Genomic DNA, 7,991 nt, shown 5'->3' with positions numbered 1-7,991 from the left:
GGTGACAACAAATGAATTGCCTTCACGCATCTCTATCCTCCGCCGCTACTTCTCTCTTCTCATCCAACTGTTATTATTTGTGAAATTTTCATTTCTTACATTCAACAATCAATTCATTCAGCCTTGCTGTCTGTCATTCACTTATTCACGACCTCTTTTGCTACCATTCCTAACCTTAGATGTTAAAACCCCAAAATGGAGTACAAGGCTTTTATTGTTACAGGACACTATTATCTAAGACTCTCAAAGGAGTCCTATAATTCCTATAATATACTGCACCATCCCGGCCCGGCCAACGCAGAATCAGAAGAATTTATTTCTGGTGATAGAAATGCATTTCTCGATATAATGTGGTTCGGATCCCACAATAAGCTGTAGGTCCCGTTGCTACGAAACCAATTGGTTCCTAGCCACGTAAATGAATATCTAATCCTTCGGGCCAGCCCTAGGAGAGCTGTTAATCAGCTCAGTGGTCTGGTTAAATTATGATATACTTAACTGCACCATCAAATTATAAGTTTTTTCCTTTTTACTTATACTGTAAAACTTTGCAATATTAGATACTGATCATAGTATCTACAGAGTTACGTGGAAGTGTATATTGAGGATGTCACAGAACACTTGCACCGTATTTTCGCCAATCTGTAAATTGTGGACTTATAAACTTGTTAACTGACTAATATTGATACAATAGTCTTCATTTTTCTTTAATATCATCCATATATTCATATCTATATGGCATCAAAATACACCAAATCATGTTTATTTCTTCAAGACATAGCAGCATAGGCTCGCTTCGCCCGCCAATAATTATAACCTTATACTTTTCAAAAGGCGCCCACCCCACCCCACAACTTTTAAGAGCCCAGATTATGCCCCTGAAATCAGCTTAACTTTTCTGATTCTACTCAATTTGTCAAAGAATCGCGTTCTTTCGATTTTAACCGGAATTATTTCGAAAACTCTTAATCCATATTTGTATTTTACAAAATTCTGAGAGAAAACAATTTATTGTGCAAAAAAAGCTTACAACAGGCAACCCGGACGCGGTATGCGTGTAGGGGAAAGCCCTCGTGAATGAATCTGTGGTATTATTCATACCACAGATGTATAATACCACAGATTATACCTTTTCCACCCTATTGATTACTAGACGAAACGTCATTCATCAGGACTGATATGGTACTCAGGTAGTATTACATAATTTAAATACTTACAGATAACTATATTGGGAAATTACAATATGTTGAGTAGGAATTACCCATTAAGTGATTGCACTGTATAATTACTCTTAAGTATTACAAGATATGGAACTTTTATATATTTTTTTCAATATAAAAAAATCATTTTAATGTCTGCTATACAAGATACACATTTTATCAGGTTTCTGTTGAGGTACTTGAAATAATTACTTGACAATATGAATGACATTCAGATGAGGTCAACACATCAGATATTATATAAATATTATAAGAAAAATTAGATACACAACTGTTTTAATGATGTTAACACGAAGCTCCAAAATAGGATGTACTACAATGTAGTTTATGCTCAATATGCTAATATAGATATTTAACTGAATGAGTTACATTTAGATGAGGTCAGCATATAAAATTTTAAATAAAAGTTATAAAAAAAATAGACCCATAACAATTTCAATGATGCTAATAGGTAACTGAAGAATAAGATGTACTACAATTCAGTTACTGCACAATATGCAGATAATTATTTCGCTGAAATAATTGCGTTTAGATGAGGTCAACACATAAAATTTTAGGAAAATATTATAAAAACAAAATATAAATACAACAGTTATTTCTTATGCTACTAGGTAGGTGCCGAATAAAACATACTACAATTTGATTTTGTACAACATGATACATTATATACAAGTCTATTGACTATCTGGAGCAAGCAAATTTTGGATGAGTATTGATAACCCTTTTCAGCAGACCAGGTTGCAGAAAATGCTTGAGTAGGCCAATTTCACTCGGTCCCTGTGGCCTGTAATGAGTAATCTCTTCACACTCCACGAGATAATGACTTAGAGTGTGCTTCCTTAACTCGCCACACAGTCTGCAGCATGCTTCTGATGGACTGACAGCTGGAAGTATCTCCCAAAGGTATCGGCTCTGCATCCTTAGTCTGCTATACGATGTTTGCTCTCTTCTGCTCTCCAGTCGACAAAGTCTGTAGTCGGGTGGTTTCCCTCCAGTAATTTCAAGGTGTTTTCTTATTGATGAGTGTTTCTTTGAGCATCTCTATTCTCTCATTGTATCTTCGCATTATTTCCATTCCAACCGAGTCCTTCAACATACTCAGGGATGGTGTCAGTTTGTAATCCACTCTCTCCTTCCTTGCGCCTTCTTTAGCAAGCTCGTCGGCTCCCTCATTGCCTTTGATTCCAATGTGTGAAGGCACCCATATGAATGCAACCATTCTGCATGCTCGTCTGATCTGTGATAGCAAGTCTATAGCTCCTCTCACTATATTTGATTCAGCTTTTCTTGGTGTTAGTGATTGCAGGGCACTCAGGCTATCTGTTGCTATTATGGCATTGTCCTTTTTCCTGTTTATGATACTCAGGGCAGCTGTAACATATATGGAGCATCCATCTGATGATCGTAATGACAAAGAGTATACCTCCTCTCCATTCTGATACACAGTTACCCGCTTCCTGCTCTACCCTTTCCCCCTGAATACTGTCCAGCCTCTGAAAATAGTCATTCTTCAGCAATGCAGGATTCATCTCTTCCTTTTTTCCCTTTTAAAGCTGATAGCAATCTCTCAGTCTCTGGTATGCCCCATGGGGGGATGCCTTTTAAATCTATTTTGGTTACGTCTAAGTATTTTCATGCTAGAATCCTCTATTAATTGTCTTTCTGCAGTAACCCAACCATTCTTTAATCTTTTAGGATAGCTGTGAATTAGAGTATCTCTTGTTAATTCATCGTCATCCGTCATGATGGACCTATACAACTGGATGATTGCTGTTCTTTACTATTCTGTGATGTATTGGATGCAGACCTGTCTCATTCTTCAATATTTCTTGCCTGACACTTTTAGGTGCCCCTATTATACTTCTTGCTGCCTTGTTCTGGATGATTTCTAGGATACCAATACAGCTCTTCCTCAGCGGCAGCAACATGCAACTACTGTAGTCAATTATTGCTCTTATCATAGATGTATAAAGTCGCTTCACCATAGCTACACTTGCACCTACAGAGCCACATGCTACTTTCCAAAGAATGCATAACCTTGCTGCTGAAGCCTGTACTATTCTCTTAACTTCATACAATTTATGACACCTGTTGCTGAGTATGACACCCATGTAATTGTACGGGGCTACCTTCTCTATTCTCTGCCCTTGTATGTGCAGTATCAAGGGGTTGCGTGTACCCCTTGCTATCATCTTAGTCTTTTCAGGTGATATGACTAATCCTATGCTGTTACATAATGATGTGCATGCCTTAATTGCCTGTTTTATTCCCTTATCTGTGCTAGATTGTACTACTATGTCATCTGCATATATGGTTATTATGATTCCTGGTATATTAAGTTTTCCTAGTACATTCATTAGAATATTAAAAAGAGTGGGTGATAGAACACCTCCTTGAGGGGTACCCAACTCCATTTTTTCCCATCTTGATTGTACACCTTCGAAGTAGACACAACTGATTCTATCTGTTAGGTAATCCATTATGAGCTGTAGGAGTCTTCCTTCTATCATTTCTGCCAACTCTGCAAAATAATTATATGGCTAGCCCTATCAAAGGCTCCCTTTAGATCTATGAACACTGTGTATTTTAACCCTAAGGCTGCACTTACTCTATGAATACGGTAGTGTGTGCTCCTCCCAGGTATGTAGCCATATAAATTCTTTGAGAGCTTTTTCCTAATAAAGAAATTGAGCCTATTTAGTGACATTCTTTCAAATACCTTGCACAGACATGATGTCCATAAAATAGGTCGAAATTCACCTGGCTTTCCTGGTTTTGGCACTGGTATTATGAGCGACTTCTTCCATGTTTTGGGTATGGGTTGTCCTGACCATATCATGTTGTGAAATTTCAGAACTGGATTTCCACTCACTGTTGTGAGGAACCTGATAGCATTATATGTAATCCCATCTAACCCCGGTGCAGTAGACTTCCCACTCTAGAGTTTCTCGCAGTCCTTACTCTGTGTAGAGTTTGTCATCACACTTCCCTGCCTTCTTAAGTGCTTCCCTTAACTTCATTATTTTCTTCCTTATCCTCTTCTCAACTGCCACTCTAACCTTGATGGGTAGTGCATCATTGCTAGCATCAGATGCCCACTTTGTCATAAGTGGTACACTGATTTTCTTTCGTGCTGTGATCTTTCTTTTAAAAGTCTTGTTCAATACAATCTCAGCATAGATACCAAAGTGGTCTCACGTTAGGGTATCTACTATCTCACAGTTGTGCTGTACATCTGAATCGCCAACTATACAGATGTAGTCCTGTATAGATGTATGCCATTTACATTTCTCCTCCCTGTTGCAGAGCCTAACTTCGGATGCACTGCGTTAATAAGATCACCTACTATTAACAGGGGATTATCCTGTGCTAGTAGGTTATTACTATCAATGTCCAGGGCCTGTGCAGGGGAATATGTGTTGCACACTCGGAATTGCTGCCTCCCACTTTCATCATGCATTCCTACGGTAAGGCAGTCCGTGTTAGCACCTAGTCTTGGGTTTGTACATTTTTTCACAGCTAGGTTCTTTCTGTAGTATGTTATTAGCCCTCTACTCATTACTGTTTGCCATCCGTCCTGTTGGCTTGGACACTATCTTTTGAGACAAAGTGGTACCCTGGAATGGCTATATAATCTGTGGCCATGTGCATCGTTTCCTGCAGACATATGATGTTCACCTGATTTTCAAGAGCAAATTGTTGTATTTCAATTAGTCTATTTGTCAGACTATTTGTATTCCAACTACAAATCTTGAGAGGGTCCATCTTGTTCATTCTCAGAGTTAGTGTCTTTTATCATTTCTCTAACTAATTCTCTCATCTCCTTATTACTTCTGTGGGCAGCTACCGCCACTTTTCTTATCATTGCTGGTGTTTCAGAGCTATTTTCTTGATACACTTTTGTGAGTATTTCCTTGATCTTTTTTGCTGATATATCTCTTGGCAAAGCTATCTTTGTATGAATGTTTTCACAATTGATAGAGGTGACATCTGTCTTGTAGCCCGAGTAATCTAAGACATCCTTACTGTTTGAGTTACCATCCACAATTGCTGGTTTGTCCCCGAGTGATGTAATCTCTTGCTCTAGCTTGTTAATTTCCAGTTGTAGCTTAGTATTCTCCTCTCTTAGTGTTTTGTTCCCTTCTGTCAGTTGCTTAATCTCCTGTTTGTCTTCATCTGTTCGTGGGTTCTTTAATGGTGCCTTTTCCTTTTCTGAGACCAGTTTATCTAGTATTTTACTCTGTTCTACCAGCTGTTCACTTAAGATTTGTATAGTTGTTCTGAGACTTTCATTTTCTCTTCTGCCTGCCTCAATATAGCCATTGAGCCTATTATTTAATACCATCAAGGGACTAACCTCTGTTCCTGGTCTGAGTGTTGTAGCTTCTGTAGTAGTCCATGTCCTAGGCAGGGGTGGGAAATTTTCCCTACACATTGGACTCCCATTACTGGGAAGAGCATGTCCTACTGGAGGCCCTTAGATGCCTCCCTGTTCTTCCCTGCCAGTTGCTGCACTATGAGCTTCAGAGGCTCGAGCCACTTTAGGGTGCTTAGTGCATTGAAAAATTCTGCTTGAGTTTTTTTTTTCCAGACCCGTGAGCCGGTGTACATTAATGCTAGTTAAGATATAAAGTACATTAAACTACCTTACCTTGGTAGTAGTAGCTAAGACCTGTAGACCGGAGTACATTAGTGCTAGCGAAAATATGAGGTACATGATTAAACCCTCTGTACCGTAAGATCACTATTGAAGGAGACCGTAGTCTTCCTGAAGACCTAAATTCATGAGTCGTTCACTAGTTTAATTGTTCGCAAAGTGGTCTACGTTACGTGAGACCCAGCTCTTGCTAGCTCAGACACGATACTGGAACACAAGGTCTTCCTATTAAGGGCCGTTCAAAAATTACGTAAACCTTTTTTTCTTTTTAATTTTTTACCCTCTTTCAAAACCACCCTTTTCGGTCATATGAGAGCACAATTCAGCACAAGACAATCCGTCCACTGACCTGGATTCTAAAGAACTGTCTTTTCGCTACGCCAGACTGGACACTGGACCTCCTAATTTCAGAGTAATTGTTTATACAGATGAAACCGAAACTGAACTACAACTTGTCTGGTATACTATTAGTAGTTATATGATTTTTTTACAAGGTACGCAACAGGTCAACAGCCATTTTGCTTTGTGTTTGCTAGCTTTAGTTTCTAAGTTCTCTTCTTTTTATGTTTACATTTTTCGCTTACTTACGTTGTTACTTTTGGTGGGATGGGGTAGGAAAGCCTAAAAACGTCTGAAAAATGGTGTTTCGCGTTGAATTAAAGATACAGAAATTTTAGGATAGGACATTTATGATTTAATCATTAAAATGGAAATGTTTAAAATAAATAAGGTGCATGTTATACAGTACAGAACATTTATTTCTAATAAAATATTGCTTATTTTAATTTTCGTTGGCGAAACAACACGCTATCTGACAGTAGGTTTTAGCATGCTGAGTAAGCTGGAGGTCGGATCATGCCTTGTTATGGCTGTGATATTGGTTTGCACTTTCTGTTCTTTTTATGTTTTATTACTTTTTAATCTTGAGTTCTAGTGGCATCTTAAGTTTTGTATCTTTATATTTGTTTTACTCACTATCTTTAGTAGGCTTGAGTACGACAAATCATTTTATAGAAATTTGAACGATTTTTCAAGTATTGTCGATATTTTCCAGCCTGATGATGAGGTTACCTCGAAAGCTCGCAATATCATTCATTATCGAGATAATAGTTCCAAGTACTCCCAAACTACTGAGACAATATATATATATATATATATATATATATATATATATATATATATATATATATATATATGTATATATATATATATATATATATATATATATTATATATATATATATACATATATATATATATATGAAGGGGTAGGCGGCTGCTGTCAACCGTGGAAAACAGGACCAAGGGCAGAGGAAGACGTCCTGTACAGTAACGAACGACATTTCTTTATTGCTGACGTTTCAAGACATCTGTCTTATTAAAAAAAATCCTCATAGTAGCGCGAGACTTCAAATGGAGAAACGAATCCACAGTTATGCAAATTCACATATATTTAAGTTTAAAACTTTAATGATAGCTTTCGGGAAACTGTTCGGTTCCCCTTATCAATCTCCTTAAAGTTTTAAATTTAAATATATGTACATTTACATAACTGTGGATTTGTTTCTCCACTTGTCTCATTATCAAAGCTGGAATAATACATTAAGCTATAATATAATAAAAAAAACACTCATACTTAAAATTACAACCAAAATGTAAAGCGATGTTGAAAGTATTTTAAGATCTTGATAATCAATTTCAGGCTTACACCTTTTGGCATGTTCTCGAGTATTTGAGAACTCCGGATAATAGATCACTTGACTCCAAGTTCTGTAACTGACCCTCTTATGACGTCCAGTTCGAACTTTCAGTAGGCGGTATCCACAGATCTCCCCTAACTACATCGGGGCAAGAAAATAAATAGACGATGCTTGAGGTCATACGAAGTAAATAGACGATGCTTGAAGTCATAAGAGCCCTATTTTGACTTCAAGCATCGTCTATTTATTATACATACGCACATATATACATATATATATATATATGATATATATATATATAATATATATATATATATATATTACATAACATATATACGTATATATATATATATATATATATATATATATATATATATATATATATATATATATATATATATATACATATATAAAC

The sequence above is a fragment of the Macrobrachium nipponense genome, chromosome 30 (assembly GCF_015104395.2).
Source record: "Macrobrachium nipponense isolate FS-2020 chromosome 30, ASM1510439v2, whole genome shotgun sequence".
Classification (NCBI taxonomy): domain Eukaryota; kingdom Metazoa; phylum Arthropoda; class Malacostraca; order Decapoda; family Palaemonidae; genus Macrobrachium; species Macrobrachium nipponense.
The sequence above is the reverse complement of the archived record's forward strand: the minus strand, read 5'-3'. Positions refer to the sequence as shown.